This window comes from Dama dama, chromosome 2 (assembly GCF_033118175.1).
Source record: "Dama dama isolate Ldn47 chromosome 2, ASM3311817v1, whole genome shotgun sequence".
Lineage (NCBI taxonomy): Eukaryota > Metazoa > Chordata > Mammalia > Artiodactyla > Cervidae > Dama > Dama dama.
Window position 1 is genome coordinate 26,177,467 of NC_083682.1, and position 24,703 is coordinate 26,202,169.

The window sequence follows — 24,703 nt, forward strand, 5'->3', positions numbered from 1 at the left end:
ACATCTTGCCTTATAGAAAAGGAATTATTTAGAGAACACACTAAATTTATTTGCAGCTCCCCTGCTGAGCCTGGAAAATAAATCAATAAATATTCATAGAAACTCATCTCCAGGCAATCAGTAAAATAATCCTCCCCCCCCCGCCCCCCGCCTTGTGGGGAAGGCAATGGAAAATTTCAAGTCAATGAACATAAAAATATACTCCTTCTTCGGTCTCTGCCCTCCCTATACATTACCCCAGCTGAGGCATAAAGCAGCTGTGAGGGGTGGGTTAAATAAATGTGGGATAGGGGAGTGCTGTTCTAAAATACCAGGGAAACTTGAAATCGATGCTTTGGAGCTATTGAATGGGCATCCCTAGGAGGTCTTGATTTATTTCATGTTGGGAAACTAATTGAGTTTGAGAGAGTTGGTGATACCTGAACAGTAATATGATTCTCCTGCAAACCCCTGCAACTTAGAAAACAATTTTCAGTGACCTGTCTTTAGAAGTGGCGCAGAGGAACGAACCTCAGCTAACCCAGGGGAGGATCAGAGGGGAGCCTCGAAAAGGGGCAAGGTGGCAGAGTTGCATTTCCCAGGGCTTACCTCTGCTGGAAGCTGCCTTGTGCCAGGAGACCTGAAGACTCTGGGTGCTCCGCTGGCTCTTTTCCAACCTCTAGGAGCCCTTGGCAGTTTCCCTTGAAACTCACAGCCTGGACTTTTAAAACCACAGCAGCAGAAGGTTGGAATATGTCTAGAGAGGGTCCTAACCATTGCCAGCACTTCCCTGGGCATAGTTTTGCTGCTTCTTAACAACTGCAATATACAAATGCGTGAAAACAGCGTGAAGGGCAAGGTCCCCAAAAATGTTGGTCCACACCAGGAAAGAGGATTCTTACTTCATTTGGTACCTCAAATCAGAATCTTCCTGTAGACCGTACTTGGCTTTCCTCTGGGTTGGGGCTGGGGTGGTGCTGAGCCTCAATTCCGTTCCTCGGCTAGATAACAGATGTGTTAAATGTCCCATTCATTTCTTTAGTGTGGCTGAACCTCCCCAAAGAGAAGTGTGCAGCCCCGCCAGGCCGCCCTGATCCTATTAACCATGAACTAACTGTCACCTTCAGCTGGTTTTCCTTTTTGCTTTTTAACACAAAGCTTTCTCAAAAATCTTATTAACCAGCTTTATTTCTCTCGATGGTTTTGTTCAGGGCGTTTTGTGTTGATGATCTCCATGTCGCTACTTTAACCATTCAATAAAAGTGCATCTGTGATTTATATCACATTAAACCAGAAATAGAGCCTGCTAAAGCTCTCCCTTGATTCAAATTAAAAAGTTATTTAGGGTTGGGCTCTGGAGCCGAATTAATGCTCCAAGAGGACACAAGTATGGAGTTTCTGAGCCCAAGGCTGTTTATGGAGGCATTCTGGGGAGCAGGAGGTAGAAAACCACTCAGGAAAGAGCATCTTTTAAATAAATGGCTACTTAAACATGGAAAATGCATTGCCAAAGTTAACTGGAATCCCCTGGAATTGAAAGAGAGAGATATTTGAAAAACTTTAAATGTTCCTCTTTTAGAAATTTTGCCATAAAATAGGGGAGAAAAAGGTTTAAAGTATGTGAACATCTGTGCTCTAACACTGTCACAAAGTTTTCATTCCACATCACCCCTCCCACCAACTGCTTTTTGGAAGCAGGAAGACCAGCCCTGGTTTGTGCATTCCCTCCCACCTCTCTTCTTTTTCTTCTCTTCTTCATTCTAGTCCTTTCCTCCTCTTCTCCTGCATTCCTTCCCTTCTTCCTTCCATACCCCTGTGTTGGGTTTCTCATCAAGCAAGAGGGCTCATGGCTAGAGCTTCTGACTGCAGCCTACTGGAAGACAGTCTACTTTTGCAGGATTTTGTTCTGAGGGACAGTAAGGACTCAAAGCCAGTCTGGGGCCTTCCTAACCTCCCCCCTTCTCTAAACTTCTTCTCCATCTGGAGTATTAATATTTCCCTGGTGTAGTTTTTACAATTATCTTGCCCATGGACCTGTTCCTTGATCCCCACCCTTACACACACACACACACACACACACACACACACACACTCACTGACCATTCTGCCTCACACTAGACTGACTACTGTTAACTCTCTTCTTTTAAAAAGGGGGGCCTGACACTTTTTGGAAGGTGGGTCAACCCCTTGCTGCGATCCACGTGTTCTCGGCCTCCATCTCCATAGCTTCCTGAAGCATTCCTAAGGCACCAAAGAGGAAAAGTGAGGGCGGGGGTGAGGGCTGGCGGCCCGTGAAAAGGCAAAGTAAATCCCAAGGAAGCAAGAAATCAGACGAAAGGATCTTACTTGAAGTGATCTCCTTGAACGCGTCTTTTCAAACTCCACCATAGCCTAAGGGGCTGCGCGGTGCGGCGTGGCGGCTGCGGCTAAGACCTGTGACTAATGCCGTTTGACCTGAGCCCATGGGTTTTGTGCGTCCTGCCATTCATTGTAATGTCGTTATCTTCGAGTTTATTTCAGAGAAGTCATTTGCATCCTCTCTCCCAGAACGGGGCTTTCTCTCTGTTTCTCTTTCTGGGGCAAAGAGAGAATCGGAGGCTCTGATTGGGGTGAAGGCCCTCGTCTGTGCCGCGGGCGCACTGCTCGGCGGGGGAGGCCTAGGCAGAGGTAGCCGGGGCTCCCGGGGCCTCCCGGCCAAAGCTGTCGGAGCCTCCCTGGGAAGGCAGGAAGGACTCCTGGAACCCGTCTGGGGTTTCCACCCCACCCCTACCCTCGGGGGCCATGGAGAGAGGGCGGGTCCCTACCCCACGCTCCGAGCTCTGGCCACTGCGCGCCCTCACCAAAGTGGGTCCCACCGCGCGCCAGCCCGGGTAAGCACAGGCCACCCGTAGGGAGGTGAAGGGTCTGCAAAGTAAAGAGTGACTTGAGATTCCTTGCCCTCCGAAAAGATAACGAATGTGGCTTCGGGAAGACTGGGACCCCAAGTTCACACTTTTTGCCAGAGTTCAAAACCCCAGGCCGTGGAGCTCCCGACCAGAGCTACCAACCAAGAGCGCCTTGCAAGTTGGCAGGCTGGTGGGCGGCGGCAGAATCGGAATCAGCACCCGCCGCCTGGCTTCTAGGCCCCCGGTGCAAAAGAAGGAGCTGACGGGCGATGCAAGGGAGAAGGGCAGCGAGGCTTGGCCTGAAAGAGCTTTCCTGCAGCCCCAGCTCTTTAGGCGAGTCGCTCTATTAAGACACCTCTAAGGGGTTCACCTTCAGAATAGGCCACAAGGAGCTACCGGCCGCCCCAGCCTTTTCTAGCGCCTCCCCCCACCCTTCATTCCTTTCACACTCACTCTCCCCCGTTTTCCTTGAAAATCCTTCTATTGTGCCAATCAAGCAGATGGTTTGCAGGAAATATAGCTTGGCCTCGCTGACCGAAACTAATTTTAACTAGCTTTCCAAGCCCGAAACGTTTGTTTTGCTCTTACAAAATAGCCCCCAAAACAGCTGGCAAGGGTGAATTAAACCCATTAAAGACACATTTATAAGAAATTATATTCACTTAGATTGCCTGAACCCCCTTGTGCAGCCTAAGAGGGGAGATGAGCGCATTTAAATGAAAATGTCGCCGAAAGCTCCCCTCCTTAACGTAGCCTGAAAGTCTCAAAAACATTTTACTAAATAGATTAACTTGACTATTGTCTTGCATCACATTTATCAGCTTCATTAAGTGAATAGCTGAACAAATATATTACGCATGCATGAAAAGCTCTTTTTCCAAGAGCCTCATTGTATCCTCAGCCCTGACAGGTGGTTAACTGTGTGTTGTGTTTTTTTGTGGGTTTTTTTTTTGTGTGTGTGTTTTCTTTTTTTTTTTTTTTTCAAACCCGAAGAAAGGGGATCTCTTTAGAACAGAGCTTTGCTCAGGCCCGGCTTGGCGGGAGTTTAACTGTCTACTTGGGCCCTGCAGCCAAGCGATATTAGCACCATGAAATGTTGACAGAGGCGATCTAGGCCCATTCAAGATAATGAAAATGAAATTTTGGTGAGCTGAGCCTTGAGTGCTTTTTCTCTCCATTACTCCAGCCTCCTTGTCTCGGAAATTAATTTTATAATGCTTCTTTTCAAAGCTGATGTCCCCTCCCCGCACCCCCATTAAAAGTAAATTGCTTTTGCCTTTCCTTGATTAACTGGCTCTCGGCAGACTGCGGGGTTAAATATCCTTTTAACTTACATTTGGATCCGTTTCACTTTACTGTGTGTCTTGGGTGAAAGTCCTTGTCTCCCGGGCCTAGATGTCCCTGTGCGGGAAACCAGTGATTGCCTTAGAAAGCTTTCTAAGGTCCCTTTCATGTTTGATCTTCTAAGGTTTAAAAACTCTCTGCTCTTTGTCACCCCACTGCGGGCCTCAGCTCTCCAGGAGGACCTGGGAGACTGCATAGACTGCATTTCCGCACACCTGGGGTGAGCCCGAAGGGGAGGGAGAGAGCTAGAGGTTTCAGGCAGGTCGACTCTTCAGGGCAGCAGCTTCTGCTCCTCGGGTCTCTGGTCTGGAGATCCGCTAAGAGCCCTTAAGCTAATGGGCCCTCGCACCCCACCCAGGATCCCACTCTGAATCGCTCCCAGCACACACTTCTCTTCTGTCCTGATTCCGCAAAGAGATGCGCCCCCGACGCCAGGTGTAAACCAGGAAGTGACCCTCCCTGGCTAGGCTCCCTGGGTCTTGGGTGCTGCATATTTCAGCCTCTCTAATTACTCCTTGAGCCCCTCTCTCCAAGAACCATTTCCTCACAGGCTCCACCCTAGCTTTTTTTTTTTTTTCTCCCCCTCTTTCTCCTTATCTCAAGCTGAGCTATTGATTTCCTGTCCCAGAATCTTTCTGGATAAAGAGGCTGGGATGAAGGTGAAGTTGGCTGAAAGGCGCACCAGGTGGAAAACCATACAGGCTCTTTCTCTGGACCTGAAAGGGCCACTTTTGTCAATGGTGGGACAGAGAAGAGAGAGAACATGAAAAATATTCTAGGGACAGAGAAGAGAGAGAACATGAAAAATATTCTATTTTTCCTTCCAGGCCCAAGGACTCACGGATGGGGAGCAGGTGCCTCTTGGTGAGGCTGGGTTTGTGCTGGGGCTTGGCGGGGGGTGGGGGTTGTGTTGGGGGGGGGGGGGTTTGGAAGTGGCCCCGAGGGAGTTGGCAGTTTAGTTGGTTGGGTGGCAGATCCCAGAGAAGTGAACGGGATTGCCCTCCACCAGCACACGCACTTGGAGAACAGAGGACTCTGAGAAGACTGTTCTTGTTTGTGTGGAGTGGCTGTGAGAAATAGACGCTGCTTGGTTTACACCAATCTTTCAAGCTCTCTCTCCCTCTGGGGAGCTTGTTGTCTTAATATTAAACCTTAGTCTTGTCCAACATTTAAGAACCCACAAGGAACAAAGATTTTTGCCTATGGATTGAGACTCTCTTTCCTAAACCAGAATCTTGCTTCACCTTCTCCTTTCTTTTTTCTCTCTTCACCTTAAAAAATCAGAAGCTGTGTTCTCAAGTATAGATCTAGGGTCAGCTGGTTACAGAAGGTGGGGGCAGGGAGGGGGAGGGAACATCCTTGGCTAAACGTTGTAAACTCTTCAACTCATCTTTGAAATTTAGAGATTTCCCCTTTGGGAAAAGAGTTTTTTTGTTTTTTTTTTAAATCTAGATGTCCATGGCAGGATTAGAGGTAAGACTACTAGTTCTTTATAATGTGAAAGTTAATTTTAAAAATTATTTTTCTTCTAATAAATAGGGAGTCTTGATTTGGTCAGAGGAGGGAACTATCAGATACAGAAGCTGTTTGGAACCATGAGTCAATACTTAAGAGGGAAGTATTTTGTAGTGTGTGGGGCTCTTATATTGCTGGAGGTTTACTTGCCTGAGGCTAAGGTGGGTTTCAAGGTTACTGCAGGAAAGGGAGAAGGAAAAGCGCCCCCCCCCCCCAAGATTTTTGCTTGCTCTGCAGTTCTGCTTGATCAGTGTAGGGAAGTTGGAGGAAGGCATGAGAGAATGTGACATTCCTCTTACATGGGGATGGGATGGAGGAAAATAGTCTTACTTTACGTATTACCTATACTGCACAAGGGCCTAACTGGCAGCTGCCACCTGCAGGAGGAAAATCAGAACATTCTCTAGCCTGCTCACCCTCCTCCATGATCAACTTTCCCCTCCAATTGCAGAGAGAAGAAGATGGTCATCAGACAGAAATGCCTTCTTTTTCCTTCCCCCCAGTTTACTCTTAATTCTGTTCACATCTCCTGCCTCCTTGGAGTTAGTTATTTAATAAATAAATATTAGTTATTTAATCTGTTTGCCCTTCCAAATCTCCCTCCTACTTCTTCTCCCTCTGCTTTTGCCCTATGAGACTAGCAAAATGCATCTAGGTATCTTGCTGATTGGTTTCTTCTGGTTGGTTTTAGTTGTTATCGTTCAGTCGCTCAGTCATGTCCAACTCTGTGACCTCATGGACTGCAGCACACCAGCCTTCCCTGTGCATCACCAACTCCCAGAGCTTGGTCAAACTCATGTCTACTGAGTTAGTGATGCCATCCAACCATATCATCCTCTGTTGTCCCCTTCTCCTCTTGCCTTCAGTCTTTCCCAGATTCAGGGTCTTTTCTAATGAGTCATCTCTTTGCATCAGGTAGCCAAAGTATTGCAGTATTGGAGCTTCAGCTTCAGCATCAGTCCTTCCAATGAATGTTCAGGATGGATTTCCTTTAGGATTGACTTGTTTGATCTCCTTGCAGTCCAAGGGACTCTCAAGAGTCTTCTCCAACGCCACAGCTCAAAAACATCAATTCTTCCGCACTCAGTCTTTTTTATGGGCCAACTCTCACATCCATACATGACTACTGGAAAAACCATAGCTTTGACTAGATGGGCCTTTGTTTGCAAAGTAATGTCGCTGCTTTTTAATACACTAAGTTTGTCATTGCTTTTCTTCCAAGGAGCTAGCATCTTTTAATTTCATGGCTGCAGTCACCATCCCCAGTGATTTTGGAGTCCCCCAAAATGAAATCTGTCACTGTTTCCATTGTTTCCCCATCTATTTGCCATGAAGCGATGGGACTGGATATCATGATTTTCTTTTTTTGAATGTTGAGTTTCAAGTCAGCTTTTTCACTCTCCTCTTTCACCTTTATCAAGAGACTCTTTAGTTCCTCTTTGCTTTCTGCCATAAGGGTGGTATCATCTGCATATCTGAGATTATTGATATTTCTCTTGGAAATCTTGATTCCAGCTTGTGCTTCATCCAACTTGGCATTTAACATGTACTCTGTATACAAGTTAAATAAGCAGGGTGTCAATAGACAGCCTTGACATACTCCTCTCCCAATTTGGAATCAGTCCACTGTTCCATGTCTGGTTCTGTTGCTTCTTGACCTGCATACAGGTTTCTCAGGAGACAGGTAGGGTGGTCTGATATTCCCATCTGCTTAAGAATTTTCCACAGTTTGTTGTGATCCACACAATCAAATGCTTTAGCGTCATCAATAAAGCAGAGGTAGATGTTTCTCTGGAATTCTCTTGCTTTTTCTATGATCCAACGGTTGTTGGCAATTTGATCTCTGTTTCCTCTGCCTTTTCTAAATCCAGCTTGAGCGTATGGAAGTTCTCAGTTCATGTACTGCTGAAGCCTATCTTGGAGAATTTTGAGCATTACTTTGCTAGCCTATAAAATGAGTACATTGTGTGGTAGCTTGAACATTCTTTGAGATTGCACTTCTTTGGGATTGGAGTGAAATCTGACCTTTTCAAGTCCTGTGGCCACTACTGAGTTTTCCATATTTGCTGGCATATTGAATGCAGCACTTTAATAGCACCATCTTTTAGGATTTGAAATAGCTCAACTGGAATTCCATCACCCCCATTAGCTTTGTTCGTGGTGATCCTTCCTAAGACCCAAGATGTCTGACTCTAGATGAGTGATCAACCCATCATGGTTATCTGGGTCATTAAGATCTTTTTTGTATAGTTCGTCTGTGTATTCTTGCCACCTCTTCTTAATATCTTCTGCTTCTGTTAGATCCACACCATTTCAAGGGATTAGATCTGATAGAGTGCTTAAAGATCTATGGACAGAGGTTCATGACATTGTATAGGAGGCAGTGATCAAAACCATCCCCAAGAAAAAGAAATGCAAAAAGGCAAAATGGCTGTCTGAGGAGGCCTTATAAATAGCTGAGAAAAGAAGAGAAATGAAAGGCAAAGGAGAAAAGGAAAGATATACCCATCTGAATGCAGAATTCCAAAGTATAGCAAGGAGAGATAAGAAAGCCTTCCTCAGTGATCAGTGCAAAGAGATAGAGGAAAATGATAGAATGGGAAAGATTAGATATTTCTTCAAGAAAATTAGAGATACTAAGGGAACATTTCATGCAGTGATGGGCACAATAAAGGACAGAAACACAACGGTTTCAGTTAGTGGAAGCCAATGGCACCAACTCAAGTATAGGAGAGAAAGGTTGGGATATTTCTTCCTCCCACTCTCCAGGCTTTTTGTTGCATTTCTGTGAGTAACTGTAGCTGCAGCTCCCAAGTTCATGAAGTCCTGGCAATATTGTCTTGTCAACCTCCTGACCTTTCAGACCTAGGGATATAATGGCTTCACACTGTTGCTAGGCTTTGGGTGCAGTAATACCTCTTGCTTATTCCCTTAACCCTGTCTGCACTTCTGTAAGTGGTTCCTTCATTGGAAATACTTGCTGCTGAACTCCTGACTGAACCTTGTTTTTAACTGTCCTTTCTGTCTATGGTTTCAATATCCCCTTCACCACAGGTTCTTTCAAGAGGACCTTGTGCTTTTTCAAAAGGACCCTCCCTTCGCCTTATATCCATTTCTAATTACATCTCCTTACAGACTTCTCTAACTTTTGTGAGGCCTGAGACAAAACTATAGATGGAAGCCTGTGGCCCACCCTGCTTCATTTCCCACTCTGATTTCATCCTATATCATGAAGGCCCTTCATCCCAGCGTCTGGACCCCTGGTCCCCATATCCACACCCCCCACACCCCTCTCCAAAGACATGTGGTCCAGGTCTCAGGTTCAGAGAGAGGCACATTAGTGACATCATCCATGGGAAGATAGACCTAGGAAAAGACTTGTGTCAGCATTGAAAAAAGGCTTGGTTCCATTTGGACAATGAATTCCAGAGCCTAAAAGGGAGCATGTAGGCTGTGGGTGAGCTTGTCCCCTGGGTCATGTGGACATGGGTGGGGCTGGAGGGAAGCCAGATTGGGACCCTCTCTAAATTTCAGGGTCCAGTTTGAGCTCCCTGTTTGTCCAGGTTGAAGCATGGTACTGCTTTTACAACCAGACTTTTTGAAAGCAATGTCTAGTCTTGCTTTCTCCTGTTCTTGTCACACCTATGAGCTTTCTTCACCTGCTGCCACTCCATTCCACTGAGATGGATTTGTCACTGACATTGATGCCCTCCCTGTTGGCAGTCAATGATCTTTTCTTATTCAGTGTGGCCTCAGTATTTGTCACTGAGGACCTCTCCCTTCTGGCTTCCTGATTTTCTTTTTTCCTCCTCAGACTGTTCCTTCTTGCTATGTTCACGAGCTCTCTTTTTCTTCCTCTAAGCCCTTAGAGGTAGCATTACTCTGGGTTCTGTCTTTGGCTTTTCCCCAGACAGTTATTGAAATTTTACTCATTACTTATTCTGTCCCTCTCATAGCTCAGTTGGTAAAGAATCTGTCCGCAGTGCAGGAGACCCGGGTTTGATTCCTGGGTTGGGAAGATTCCCTGAAGAAGGAAATGGCAACCCACTCCAGTACTCTTGCCTGGAGAATCCCATGGACAGAGGAGCCTGGTGGGCTACCGTCCATAGGGTCTCAAGAGTCGGACATGACTTAGTGACTAAACCATCACCACCACCATTGAGCTACTTGCACGTGCCTAAGTATGTCCCAGTCTCTCAAACCACAGTGCCTTTGGGCTTGAGGATCCTTCTAGACTCTCATCACCTGGCTGACTTCTATTGGTTGGGAAAGATTTGGCTTGAACTTTACCTCCTTTGTGATCCTCCTCTGATGTACTCTGAGGTCCATGCCCCTTGGATATTTTCTTGTAGCACCTAACACCTTTATTACTATATTTATTACCCCCATTTAGAGTTGCCAGAAAAAAATATTGGATGCACAGTTACATTTGAATCTCAAACAAATATTATTTTAGTACAAGTATGCCCCAAATATTGTGTGGGATACACTTACACTAAAAATTGTTTATCGGGAAATTCAAATTTAACTGGATATTCTGAATTTTTATTTGCTGGCAACTGTATCAATTGGAATAATTTGCATGTTTGTTTCTCCTATAGACCATGAACTCCTTGAGGGTAGGCACCATGTTCTTTGACTCTATGTTCTAATGCCTGGCATGTGGCAGGCATTCAGAGAATATATGTAGAGTGATAAAATCTTCAAGTTCTGTGAGCACTCTCCTGCCTCATTTCGAAGGACCTTTCCTGCTTTGAAATTCAGTGTAGTTAGTTCACTAATCTCTCTTCTAACCTCTTCTAAAGTCATATTATTAGCTCTTCATTTTGTGTTGTTTGGTTCTCTAGATGGTAACCAGATGGGAAAGCTCCCAGGTTTTCTCAAAGACTGTCTGATTTTCATCTATAACTCCTCGGGCAGTCCTCTTTGCTTATTTGAATGATTAGCTGATGACTTCTATTGGCATTGTTGGTCATTATTAGATATTACTAGCTAATATGCTTAATTGACTAAAAATGTTTACAGAGGGTCAACTTCCACAGCACAGGAACCAAGCTCAGATGAACACAAATACACTAACTCTTGATCTCACAGCATTAAAGTAAATGTTTAATTTTTGCAGTGTAAGTAATGAATGCTCTGGCACATCCCCACCCAGACCTTAGGGAAGTATAAATATTTATGTTATATAAATATGCATATATATATTAATATATACACATAAATATGTGTGTATTAATATAAATATATATGTTAATGAACTCATCACTAAGAGGAATTCTGTTGTTCAGAAAGCAAAAAATTGCTTTGAAAACTGGTGCCTGTCAGCTAATCTTTATATCTTAGGTATGAAATCAGCTGACATGAGACAGAAAGTCGACACAGCTATGGGTATCAGAATTGGTTAATTATGGTGGAAAGGAAGTTAAAAGAAAGCAGGAAGCTCAGAGAAAATGCAGAGATGTCCAACTTATCAGAAAAGAAAGTCAGAGTGTAGAACTAGAGTGCACTGTCCAATTCAGTAGCCAGGAGACACATGGGACTATTTAAATTCAAATTAGCTAAATACATAATTTAAATAAAAGTGAAGTTAAAATTTGAATAAAAGTTAAACAATTTTAGTATAGTTGATGTACAGTGTTGTGTTAGTTTGAGGTGTACAGTGAAGTGAATCAGATTACATATGCGTGCATGCTCAGTCACTTCAGTCGTGTCCGACTCTTTGCAACCCTATGCACTGTAGCCCACCAGGCTCCTCTGTCCTTGGGATTCTCCAGGCAGGAATTCTGGAGTGGGTGGCTGTGCCCTCTTCCAAGGGATCTTCCCGACTCAGGAATCGAAACCACATCTCCTGCATTGCAGGTGGATTCTTTACCACTGAGCCACTGGGGAAGCCCATACATGTATATATGTCCACTCATTTTTAGATTATTATCACATATAGGCCACTACAGAGGATCGAGTAGAGTTCTCTGTGCTGGACAGTAGGTCATTTTTAGTTATCTATTTTATATACAGTAGTGTGTGTATGTTAGTCCCAATATTCCAATCTGTCCCTCCCCGCCTCTTACTCCTGGTAGCCATATGTTTGTTTTCTACTTCTGTAACTCTATTTCTGTTTTTTTTTTTTTTTCTATTTCTGTTTTGTATATAAGTTCATCTGTACCCTTTTTGTTTTAGAGTTCACATATAAATGATATCATATCTTTGTTTTTCTCTGACTTACTTCACTCAATATGATAATCTCTAGGTCCATCGTGTGTTACTGAAAATGGCATTATTTCATTCCTTTTTATGGCTAATATTCCAGGGCATATATTATGACATCTTCTATATCAATTTCTCTGTTGATGGACATTTAGATTGCTTCCATGTCCTGGCTATTGTAAATAAGTGCTGCAATAAACCTTGGGGTGCATATATCTTGTCAAATTACGATTTCCTCCAGATATATGCCCCAAAGTGCACTTGCTGGATCATATGGTAGCCCTAGTTTTAGTGTTTTAAGGAACCTCTATACTATTCTCCACAGTGGCTGCACCAATTTACATCCCACCAACAGTGTAGAAGGGCTCCCTTTTCTTCACACACTCTTCAGCATTTATTGTTTATAGATTGTGGCCATTCTGACCAGGATGAGGTGGTACCTCATCGTATTTTTGACTTGCACTTCTCAAATAATTAGTGATGTTGAAGAGCTTTTCATTTGCCTCTCTTGGCCATCTGTATGTCTTCTTTGGAGAAATGTCTATTTAGATTCCCCTCCCATTTTTTGACTGTGTTTTTTTTTTTTTTTAATATTGAGCTACATGAGCTGTTTATATATTTTGCTTCATTTGCAAATATTCTCTCCCATTTGGAAGTTTACCTTTTTGTTTTCTTTATAGTTTCCTTTGTTGTACAAAAGCTTTTAAGTTTAGTTAGGTCCCATTTGCTTTTTTTTTTCATTATACTAAGAGATTGGTTGAAGAAGGTCTTGCTGCAGTTTATGTCAAAGAGTGTTCTGCCTATTTTCCTCTAAGAGTTTTATAGTATCCAGTCTTACACTTAGGTGTTCAATCCATTTCATGTTTATTTTTGTGTATTATGTTAGAGAGTATTCTCATTTCATTCATTTACATGTAGCTGTTCAGTTTTTCCAGCAACAGTTATTGAAGGGACTGTCTTTTCTCCATTATATATTCTTGCCTCCTTCAGCATAGATTAGGTGACCATAGGTGCGTGAGTTTATCTCTGGGCTTTCTATCTCTCCTGTTCCGCTGACCTGTATTTCTTTTTTTGTGCCAGGATCGTACTGTTTTGATTACTGTAGTTTGTAATGTAGTCTGAAGTCAGGGCACCTGATTCCTCCAGCTCCATTTTCCTTTCTCAAGATTGCACTGGCTATTCGTGGCCCTTTGAGTTTTCATACAAATTGTGAATTATTTTGTTCTAATTCTATGAAAAATGCCATTGGCAATTGGAGATTGCACTGAATCTGTAGATTGCTTTGGGTAATACAGTCGTTTTCATAACACTGATTATTCTGATCCAAAGACATGGTATATCTCTCCATCTGTTTGTGTCACCTTTTATTTCTCTCATCAGTATCTTATAGTTTTCTGAGTGCAGACCTTTCACCTTCTTAGGTAGGTTTATTACTATGAATTTTATTCTTTTTGATGAGATGATAAATGAGATTGTTCCCTTAATTTTTCTTTCTGATCTTTTTTTTATAATCAAGTCCTTCCACAGTATTTAATTAGCCTTACTTATTTTTTATCCTTAATTTAGTTTAATTTAATTATTTATTTTTATTAGTTGGAGGCTAATTACTTTACAATATTGTAGTGGTTTTTGCCTTACATTGACATGAATTAGCCATGGATTTACACGTGTTCCCCATCCCGATCCCCCCCTCCCACCTCCCTCCCCATCTCATCCCTCTGGGTCTTCCCAGTGCACCAGCCCTGAGCACTTGTCTCATGCATCCAACCTGGGCTGGTGATCTGTTTCACCCTTGATAGTATACTTGTTTCAATGCTATTCTCTCAGAACATCCCACCCTCGCCTTCTCCCACAGAGTCCAAAAGTCTGTTCTGTAGATCTGTGTCTCTTTTTCTGTTTTGCATATAGGGTTATCGTTACCCTCTTTTGAAATTCCATATATATGTCTTTCTGATCTTTTATTGTTAGTGTATAGGAATGCAAGAGGTTTCTGTGTATTAATTTTGTATCCTGCAACTTTACCAAATTCATTGATAAGCTCTAGTAGTTTTCTAGTAGCATCTTTAGGATTTTCTATGTATAGTATCATGTCATCTGCAAACAGTGACAGTTTTACTTCTTCTTTGCCAATGTGAATTCCTTTTATTTCTTTTTCTTCCCTGATTGCCATGGCTAGGACTTCCAAAAACATTATATGTTCAATAATAGTGGAGAAAGTGGACATCCTTGTCTTGTTCCTGGTCTTGGAGGAAATACTTTCAATTTTTCACCCTTGAGAATGATGTTTGCTGTGGGTTTGTCATGTATGGCCTTTATTATGTTGAGGTACGTTCCCTCTATGCCCACTTTCTGGAGAGTATTTTTTATCATAAACGGATATTGAATTTTGTCAAAAGCTTTTTCTGTATCTACTGAGATTGTCATATGCTTTTTATTCATCAATTTGTTAATATGGTATATCAGATTGATTGATATTTGTGTAATGAAGAATTCTTGCACCTCTGGGATAAATCCCACTTGATTGTGGTGTATGATCCTTTTAATGTGTTGTTGGATTTGGTTTGCTAGCATTTTTGTTGAGGATTTTTGCGTCTATGTTCATCAGAGACATTGGCCTATAATTTTCTTTTTTTGTGATATCTTTATCTGGTTTTGATACCAGGGTAATTGTGGCCTCATAAAATGAGTTTGGGAGTGTTTCTTCCTCTGCAATTTTCCGAAACAGTTTTAGAAGGGTATGTGATAACTCTTTGCTAGATGTTTGATAGTATTCGTCCATGAAGCCATCTGGTCCTGGACTTTGATTTCTGGAAAGATTTTTAATCACCATTTCAACTTCCATGCTTGTGATTGGTCTGTTCATATTTTCTATTTCTTTCTGATTCAGTCTTTGAAGGTTGCACCTTCCTAAGAATTTGTTAATTTCTTTAGCTTGTCCATTTTATTGGCATATAGTAGTAGCAGTGTACTACTCCTACATTGGCATGTGGTAGTCTCTTATGATCCTTTGTATTTACGTTTGATAATAATAATGATGGTATGAGCACCTATTTAGCATCTACAGAATCTCAGGTATTTCTTGCAGTGCTTATGTATCAACTCATCTTCACAGTCATCTCAAGAAACAGAAGCAGTAGCTCCAACACTTACTTTATTCATAGAAGTAGATGTTAGATTTCAAAAAAGTGAAATTTGTGAGGGCAAGGGACCCAGAGTGAGGGGCGCCCTTAGTTCCTCTCTGCTCTGACAAAAGGAGATAGATATAGATGAACTTTAGTTCTCCACTGGCTCCACTTTGGAGAGTGTAAATATAAAGTACTTAGCACATATCACTATCAGTTGGGATGATCTTGGCTGCGTTAGCAAAAAGACTCATCCAAAAGTAGAGTAAACTACAAAGAAAAGTTATTATTTCATAAAAGAAGAATTCCAGAAGTATAACAGATCTAGAGTCTGTTAATTTATTTTCCCATTTATGTCATCAAAATCCACGTTCTTTTTCTCTGCTCTGCCATCTTCAATGTGTTGACTGATCTCTTTCACTGCCTCCCTCACAATATCAAATGGCTGCCCCAGTTCCAGACGTCACGTACAGATGACAACACCCTGCAGAGGGAGAGTCCATTTATTGTCTTCTCTCTCCTTTTATCAGCAGGAAAAAGAAAATTTTCCAGGAACCCACCTTGGAGGATGTCTACCGTGGTCTCATTGGCCAGAATAGTGGCAGGTGCTCAAATCTAAGCCAGTCAATAGCAAGAAAAATGGAATTACAGTTTTTTTTTTTTTTAATCAAGTGGATCAAGGGTCACCTTCCTAGTTTCTTGAAAATACATGGGTGTTAGATTTCTGAACAAAGAAAATACTAATTGGCAAAGGAAAAGGATTGTGGCTTTATATAGACAATAGTGTCTATTACTAACTGTCAAATAAAGCAAAGTGTTTAAAATGTGCCTTACTGAAAGCTAGACCCATGAATGAGTACTCCTAGCTGGCAGTTACTAGTCTTTCTCCTGCTTTTAAAATTTTTTACTGACCACCACCGATACTGCCAGTGGGCATCAATACCCATTGTTCTCATTGTGAGCACCCAGACCACATTTCCTAGCTTTCCTCACAGTTAGATGGAGCCATGGACTCTGATCTAGCAGTGGAATGTTGGCAGAAGTGATGTCTATCACTTCCAGTCTTGGCATATGAAGTCTCTCCTGTATAGTCGTTTTCACTTTTCCTTCCACTGGGACATGATGGCCATATGTTGGAGTGGCAGGGATACAGTATGTAATGAACCTAGACCCCTGATTCATGGCTTGGAGGAGTGCCACTCATCTTATATTGGATGGTCCCATAAGTAAGAAATAAGCATTTATTATAAGACTTGGGGTTTATCAGAGAATTTATCCTATTGTGACTACTATACCCAACAAAATATCTTCCTTGTACCTTGCTTTTGGGACATAGGGGCTGCAGATCTGGTGTGCAGGTCCCAGGCTGCTAAGACGGTAATTCAAACATGCATAAAATGCCATACATGTTAAAAATACAATCCCTTTCATGGTAGCTTTACTTAAACACTTCCAGTGATAAGGAGCTTACTATTTCTAGCAAGAGATAACCTCTGGTTGGTGAGGTAACATAGTAATGAAAGATGGCAAATACACTACATGTGCCAAATCTCACCGATTGATAGTTGCATTTAAACTAGTATGTAGAGAAGGGTTTTAAGATCATGTCTGGGGACTTCCCTGGTGGTCCAGTGATTAACACTCTTCACCTCCACTGCAGGGGCACAGGTTTGGTCCCTCATCAGCAAGCTAAGATCTCACATGCTGCAGGATACGGCCCCAAAAATAACAATAATAATAATAAAATGAGATAATCTCTGAGTAGCCTGGGAAAGTTTTCTGCTCTTAATTAATATTGCTTTCCAGGGCCTAGCAGCAGAAGTTGTAGACCCATGTCCCATATAGCATCTGTGGTCTGAGAACTATGAGAACTACCAGGAGAAAGCTCCCAGAAAAAAAGTTTGTCATTAAATAACAGGAATCAGGGGATTGGATATTGGGGTGCATTTCTAGGAATGATAAGACAGTTGCAACATAAATTATGCCTTCCATTTAGTGAATACTGTGCTAGTGATTTATATACATATTATTTCCTTATCTCCTCATAACAAGTCCATTTTACAGACAAAGACATTGAGGCTGAGAAGTATAAAGTAGCTTGCAGGATATCATCCGTTTAATTTACTGGCAGAGACAGATTTGGACCAGGGTGGTCTGATCCAAAGTATGTCTGTCTATGCTATCTACGGGATTGGGGAGGGAGCTGCTTGTAGCCAGATTTCTGAACTTCAGTTTTTGTTGTGGGCTGTGTGGTACACTGTAAGATGGTTAGCAGAATTGCTAGCCTCTAGTGGCTCAGACCCTGATGCTGGGAACGACTGAAGGCAGGAGGAGAAGGGGATGACAGAGGATGAGATGGTTGGATGGCATCACCGACTCAATGGACATGAGTTTGAGCAAGCTCCGGGAGTTGATAGACAGGGAAGCCTGGCGTGCCGCAGTCCATGGGGTCACAGAGAGTCGGACACGACTGAGCGACTAAACTGAACCGAGTGGCTCAGACGGTAAAGAATCTGCCTGCAATGCAGAAGATGCGAGTTCAATCCCTGGGTCGGGAAGATGCCCTGGAGAAAGGAATGGCAACCTAACCCAGTATTCTTTCCTGGAGAATTCCATGGACAGAGGAGCCTGGTGGGCTATAGTCCACGGGGTCACAAAGAGTCGGACATGACTGAGTGACTCATACTTTCACTTTCCACCCATTAGATACCTGTAGTGTAGTCTTCCCTTCCAGACAGAGAAAAATGTCTCCAGACACTGTTAAATTGCCCCCATGGCTGAGGATCACTAGGTTAGAGGAAGGCATATTCTATATTCTGGGCAGGCAGATGATCTGGGAAGGGGCTGAGGAACCATATGGGAACTTAGGGGGCAAGGGGTCCCTTAAGGTAGCCTGGAAACCTTCATCACATGCAGAAGGCAACAGTGATGGGGAGACTGAGTTCCTGAAGCTCATGCATGAAGTCTCCTAGATATTTCCTGTTAAGAGGCAGGATTGAATAGAGCTGAGCTTGCAGGAGAAGGTTCCTGTGGCCCCAAATTGTAGTTATAGGAAGGATGTCAGCTGAGGATTTTAATCACACTGGTCACCCTGAACACTATTGAGAGCCTACTTCTGCCCCTCTTTCAAAAAACCAAGCACTACATCTCCTAATCAATAGATATGGAAGGACTCTTTGTTGAATGAATGGTGAACAGTAAGACCAAGAGAAGGGAAGAAAGCAGTTGCACTTATTTTTGAGTCAAAACATGGTATGAGGCAACATTTCTGAATTAGCTGCTAGATCTGTACTTGGCAGACCCTAAGCAGCACATTTTAGACATTTGGAAAATTCACCAGTGTTCAGATGAAAAAGAAAGACAGTGTCTCTTCTCATGAAAATCAATGACCAAAATCTAATGCATTTCCTCAATGCCTTTTTAACTTTTAAATGGAAATCTATTTTAGGGACTTCCATGGTGGTCCAGTGGCTAGGACTCTGTGCTCCCAATGCAGGGGGCCAGGGTTCAATCCCTGGTCAGAGAACTAGATCCCACATACTACAACTAAGACCTTGAGCAGCCAAATAAATACATAAATTTTTTAAAAAAAACTGGAAAAAATAAATGGAAGTCTATTTTATATGAAAACAGAGATATTGTCCTTTGGCATAAACAGAAAGAAAGTTGCTTTGGAAAAAAGTATAAATGGTATTAGGCAAAACCAATAACTTTCCTTGTAGGCAAGTGTTCTGAGGGAATGTTCACGTGCTTCAGTTCTTATTGCTTATTTTGCTTCCTCTTATTTCTCAAAGTGAGTAGCTTCTTGATATATGTGTTTAGTTAGAATATGTCTTAAAGGATTTCTCAAAATCAGAGCCTGTAGAGGGATGGTGGTTACAGAAGTTAGCCCTACCTTCATCAATTCAGGAAGACAAGAATTACTGTGGGGTCACTGTCCTCTAGTTTAGAAAGTTTAAAAGGAATTAGAGAATATTGAAGGTAATTACCTGCAAAGCTGACGAACATACCAACAGCGCAAATTTATAATCATGTATAACTTCTGCCCCTCTCTCAAAAAACCAAGCGTGACAATCACTTGGTGTTGCTTTCTAAAAATAAAGCTGGCTTTGTTTTCATTCTCTCTCATTTCCATTTTCAGCATAGAACAGTTCACAAATCCATATTTTTTTTACTGTCACCATTCAAGATATTTTGCTCTTAGATTATGTGCGGTAAATGGTAGAAAGCATGGAGGGAGGGGAGGCGTTGTGGTCCTTGCTATTCACATTTTGCCTGTTAATCTAATTTCCAAGGTATGAGCTCCAGAAACTTAGCTGCCCACATAGAAAAGCTTTCCCCCCACCTGGTGGATTGTTTAGCCAAGCTTTTTAAATGGGCAGAGTTTGGGGTTGGGGGGCAGGGAGAGAGATGAATGTTTTTTTTTTTTGCAAGTTTCCATGCAAAGCAATGGAAAGAATTTAGTGGTTGTCAACATGAGTTTAGTACAAAGGTATGCTTTAAAGTGTTAGGTTCATTTTGACTGAGCTTCAGGTCACGCAAGCCTAGGGAAACCTGTGCTGCTATTTGTTTCTTGTGTGTTTTAAAAAGAGTTCAGAAGATGCCAGGGAGGGAGATGAAGCGGAGGTGGGGGGCGGGTAGCGTCCCAAGGGAAGGGCGTCCTTTAAAGGGTGGCTACCTCAGGGGTGTTGCTCGCAGGGGCTCTCAGCGACTGATTGTGTGAAAGGGCAGCTTTGAATGAACAGCCCCAGCCAGGCCTGATTTTGAACTGTTTTTCATTCCTTGATTCCTACAAACAAAATAGAATACCTTGTCGAATAGAGCCCATTGAATGAGGATGATGGGTTAAGAGCGGGGGTACGAGGTGGTAGCGTGGATGCTTGTTTATCCAGGAGGAGTTGTCCGTTGTTCCTGGGGCCGGTGAAAGGAAAGACGCCAGAATCTGATGGCTGGGGTAGCATTGATGTGGGGTAACGGGGTAATCGGATTGAAAGGGAGCCATAGTGTTTGTGTCAGTTCACATCTCGTCAAAGGAATAATATGAGGTGCTACCTAGCTGAGGCTTTGGCCATGGTTGGGGAGGGGGGATTCAGTTAGCAAGCATCCAGGCCTCATTGGATTCAAACATAAATTAATTCTCACAGGAACATTGCCTGATTAATCTATTTGCATAATAGTAGAAAAACTACAGAGTGGTTACTCTTTTTTTTTTTTTTTTCTTCTTCTTCTTCTTCTGTAGGGATTTGGACAAGAAAAGCTTTAAATTCATTTGAAAGAAGGGTGTGTGAGAAGTCAGCGGAGAAAGCCCCCTCTGGGGCTCCCAGAGCTGCTTTCTGGATGGAAGGAGTTGGTAGCTGAGGCAGGGCCTGTTCACTTGAGACGTTTAGCTGTTCCCAGCCAAAAATCACCTACTTCCAAGGCCCTCTCCTGGCACTTGCTTTAGGGGACTTAGCTCTTGGCTCAGGTGATGCGATGAGGCTCAGAGGAGGAACAGGCCATCTGCCCCAAGAGGATTGTCCACCTTGGTTCACATTCTGGTCTAAGAAGATCATTGCTTCAGAAAATACATAGATAGGTTCTGTTCATGGGTGTTTGGGAAGATAATCTCAGGTCTATTTGCCATTCCACGGGGAAACAAAGTAGTTTCGTTGCCAGAACTCAGCCGCTTGCAACCTATTTTGACTAAGTCCGTCGATTCAGGAAGCACCTGCTTTGCACTACCTGGTTTGTTATGTATAGTGGGATCACTATACATATGATCAGTGGGATCAGTGTTATCTTTTTAAGAAACTGTATTATAAAAACAGAATGGACCAAAGGGGGCTAAGGGCTCCAGAGTTTCAGATTTTCAATGTCAAAAGTTATTTTTCCTGCAGACATTTCAATAATGGAAATTTTAAACACTGCTATGAACATTACTTAGCAAAGCCAGCTTTGATTACTTCCATCCTCTGCTCAAGAATAAAGAGCCTTCTTCTTGTAGACCCACAGACACTATCTTTAGTGCTTCTTACCCATTCTTACCACCTTTAGTCCCTCATCTTCCATTGTTGTGCTGAATAAAGCCCCAAGCCATTCAAATGAAGCTGCCCTGTTGGCTCAAAATACTTCTATTTCTACAAGTTCCAGATGGAGATACTTTTAAAACAATAGCAGGCAAAATCCTATTTTCTAATTGACTTCATGGTTAATTCCAAATTTTATAATGAAAGCTTCTTGCTATAAAAGAAATGCCTGTGGTAGGTGCTCAATGAAGGTTACTTTCACTGCCCCTTCCCTTGACTGTGTCCAGAGCAACAATGAGAAAATTCCCTTGTTACTTAGGAACATCTAGGAACAAGAGCTTAATACAGCAGAGAGGAGAAAGGATGTCCTGGGCAAGTCAGCTGCTTTGTGGGTGCCAGCCAGCTTAGGAGCCCGTTCTTTGGGATCTGTATGTCCTCATCTCCTCTTAAGAAGGGTGAGCCTCCAAAAGTTCTTCTTTCTTTTTTTTTTAAGACTTTTTTTCCCCAGAGCAGTTTTAGTTTTACAACAAAACTGAGAAAAAAGTATGTATATATCAATAACCTCTCCCATTATCAAAAACACTTACCAAAATGTTACACTTTTGCCAACAATGACTCTACATTGATACATCATAATTATCCAAATCCATAGTTTAACTTAGTGTTCACTCCCTGGTATTGTGCATTCTGTGGGTTTGGACTAATGTACAATAACACATATCCATAGTTGCAATGTTTTACACAGTATTTTCACTGCCCTAAAAGTCCTCTGTGCTCTGCCTAGTTATCTTTTCCCCCTACCCAGCCCTGGTAACCAGTGATCTTATTATTGTCTCCATAGTTTTGCTTTTCCCAGAATGTTATCTAATTGACACGCCCTCCTCCAGACAGTCTTCCCAACTCGGGGATCGAACCTGCATCTCTTAAGTCTCCTGCATTGGCAGACGGGTTCTTTATCACTAGTTCCACTTGGGAAGCACCCCCTGACATCATACCGAAGAGGAAAAGCTTCAGTGGCTGTAGTTTCCAAAGAAAACTTATTATTCATTATTCACATAGATTAATTTGGGTCTGCAGAGCCAGCCCTTCAGGGACTAATTGATTACTTATTTCCGCCCAGACACACAGTTTTCTCTGATGTGGATCCTGCCTCCGTGAGACCAAAGTTGTGGCTCCAGCTGTTCTTTTAATTCACTGTGACCTTGGGCAGTCACTTCACCTTTGTCCCCTGATATCATATCTAACTTTCTCAAAGGAATATTGTTACAGAGAAATTAGTGGATTTTTAAAGGACTTAAAATATATAACATATAACACATAAATATTAGTTGTCATTGGTATTTATTTTGTCGTTGGTGGTGATATTATTATCTCTACCCCAACAACCACTGCTAAAATAATTAGTGCTATTACTACTGCCTATTCTAATTCTATGCTTCTTTTTCTTTTTACAACTAGAACTGAAAAGCAGAGAACCATCAGATCATGCCCCCATCCCTAGCAACAAGTTGTTTTTTCCCTTTTACTTATTTATTTATGTAAGGCTGCGCTGGGTCTTCGTTGCTTTGCACAGGTTTTTTTTCTAGCTACCACGAGCAAGGGCTACTCTTGCAGGCTTCTAATGGAGGTGGGCAGGCTTCTCATTGCAGTGGCTTCTCTTGTTGCTGAGCAGAGGCTCGAGGGCATGCAGGCTTCAGTACTTGCAACTCTTTGGCTCAGTGGTTGTGTGTGGCGCAGGGGCTTAGTTGCTCCTCGACAGGTGAAATCTTCCCAGATTCTTATCCACTGCACCACCAGGGAAGTCCCTATTTTTTTTCCCTTTAAGAGAAAGATTCCTCGGCAAGTCCCTCTCAGTTGGTTCTCCAAAGCTTGTCATAGTGTACACAAGTCACTGCGCGGGTTGGCCATGGATAAGTACTATGTATTAAATAACTCAGGTATTTATGATATAAATAACACAGGTATAGTCACTCCTGTGACCAGGAGCTGATTTTTCCCTCCAGGGGACATTTGGCAATGTCTGGAGATGTTCTTAGTTGTCACACATTTGGGGAGTAGGAGGTGCCAGGAGAATGCTGCTGGCGTATGGTGGAAGAAGCCAAGGATGCTACTATTCAATGTGCAGGACAGCCCCCCTCAAAGCGCTTTCTGGCCCCAAATGTCAACAGTGTCAGAGGTGAGAAGCTCTGATCTGACCGAAGGACTTTCATTTTTATTCTAAATTTATTACAAGCAGGTTTGCTTTTTAATTTTTTACTATTTTTGGTTGAGAAATAATTTATATATGGTGATATGTGGAGATCTTACGTTTAGTTACAGTTTGATCACTTCTGGCAAATGCAAATATCCTTGCACACCAGATTCCTATCAATACATACACCATATCCATAATCCTTAAGAAGTTCTCTTGTACCCATTCCCAGTTGGTTCCCTCCCCACCCCCCAAAACAACCGTGGTCTGATTTTTTTTTCCACTGTAGATTACTATCCCCATTGTTTTGGAATGTTAAGGATGTCCTGTCTGGAACATGGTATTTGGTTGGGCTAGTTAGAGCAGAGGTGATTAGACCCCAGGGACCAGGGAACTGAACCACAAGGGTGAGACTTGAGAGGTATGAAGGACAAGTCTCATGCAAAGAACAGACAAGCAGGTAGCTGGCATCAGAGAGATCTTGCAGCCAACAGCTGGCAGAGAAGGTCAGGTAAGTAGGAGAGACGTAAAGAAGAATCAGGACAGGGAGCAGGGCCCTGGTCATGGGGATTCAGGGAAGGAGTGGGGTGAGGGCTGTTGGCTGACTCAGACAGAGCCAGGCTGCTTGAATAGAAACGCATGTTGAGAACCTGGTGTGGAGGAGGTGTATTTGTTTCCTGGGGCTGCCCTAGCCAATTACCACAATCTTGGTGGCTTAAAACAATAGAACTTTATTCCCTCACAGTTACAGGGCCTGAAAATCCAAACTCAGTGTTGGAGCACTAAGCTTCCTCTAGAAACTCTTAAGGGGATAGTCCATTCTTTGCCTCTTTCAGCTTACAGTGGCCGTCAGCTTTCCTCGCCTGCTTGGCTTGTGGCCACATCCCTCCAGTCTCTGCCCTGGACTTTATGTTGCCTCCTCTTCTTCTGGCTGTTCTCCTCTGTGTCCCTGTCTCTTTTTGGCTGTGCTGAGTCTTTGTTCGTGTACACAGGCTTCCTCTAGTTGCAGTGAGCAGGGGTTGCTCTCTGGCTGCTATGCGAGGGCTTCTCAATTACGGCGGCTTCTGCGCTAATGTGCTGTTTTCAGTAGCAGTGGAATGTGGACTCAACAGTTTTGACTCTCAAAGTCTAGGGCATAGGCGCACTAGTTGGGATGCAAGGGCTTAGCTGCTTTGCAGCATGTGGGATCTTTCTGGACCAGGGATTGAACCAGTGTCCCCTACATTACAAGGCAGACTCTTAACCACTGGACCACCAGGGAAGCCCTGAGGGTCTCTTATAAGTATACTTGTCCTTGGATTTGGGTCTACCTGGATAATCTAGGATGTCTCATCTCAAGGTTCTTAATTACTCTGTAAAGACCATTTTACCAAAAATTAATAAAACAACATTCATCAGTTCCAAGGATTTGATGTGTATGTGTATATATATATATATATATATATATGTGTGTGT

The 24,703-nt window shown here is 42.8% G+C and overlaps 1 pseudogene; it reads left to right on the plus strand.

The window, feature by feature from the left end:
- Positions 1 to 2,934: 2,934 nt before the first annotated feature.
- Positions 2,935 to 24,703, plus strand: part of LOC133068362 (uncharacterized) — a 55,865-nt pseudogene continuing 34,096 nt past the window's right edge.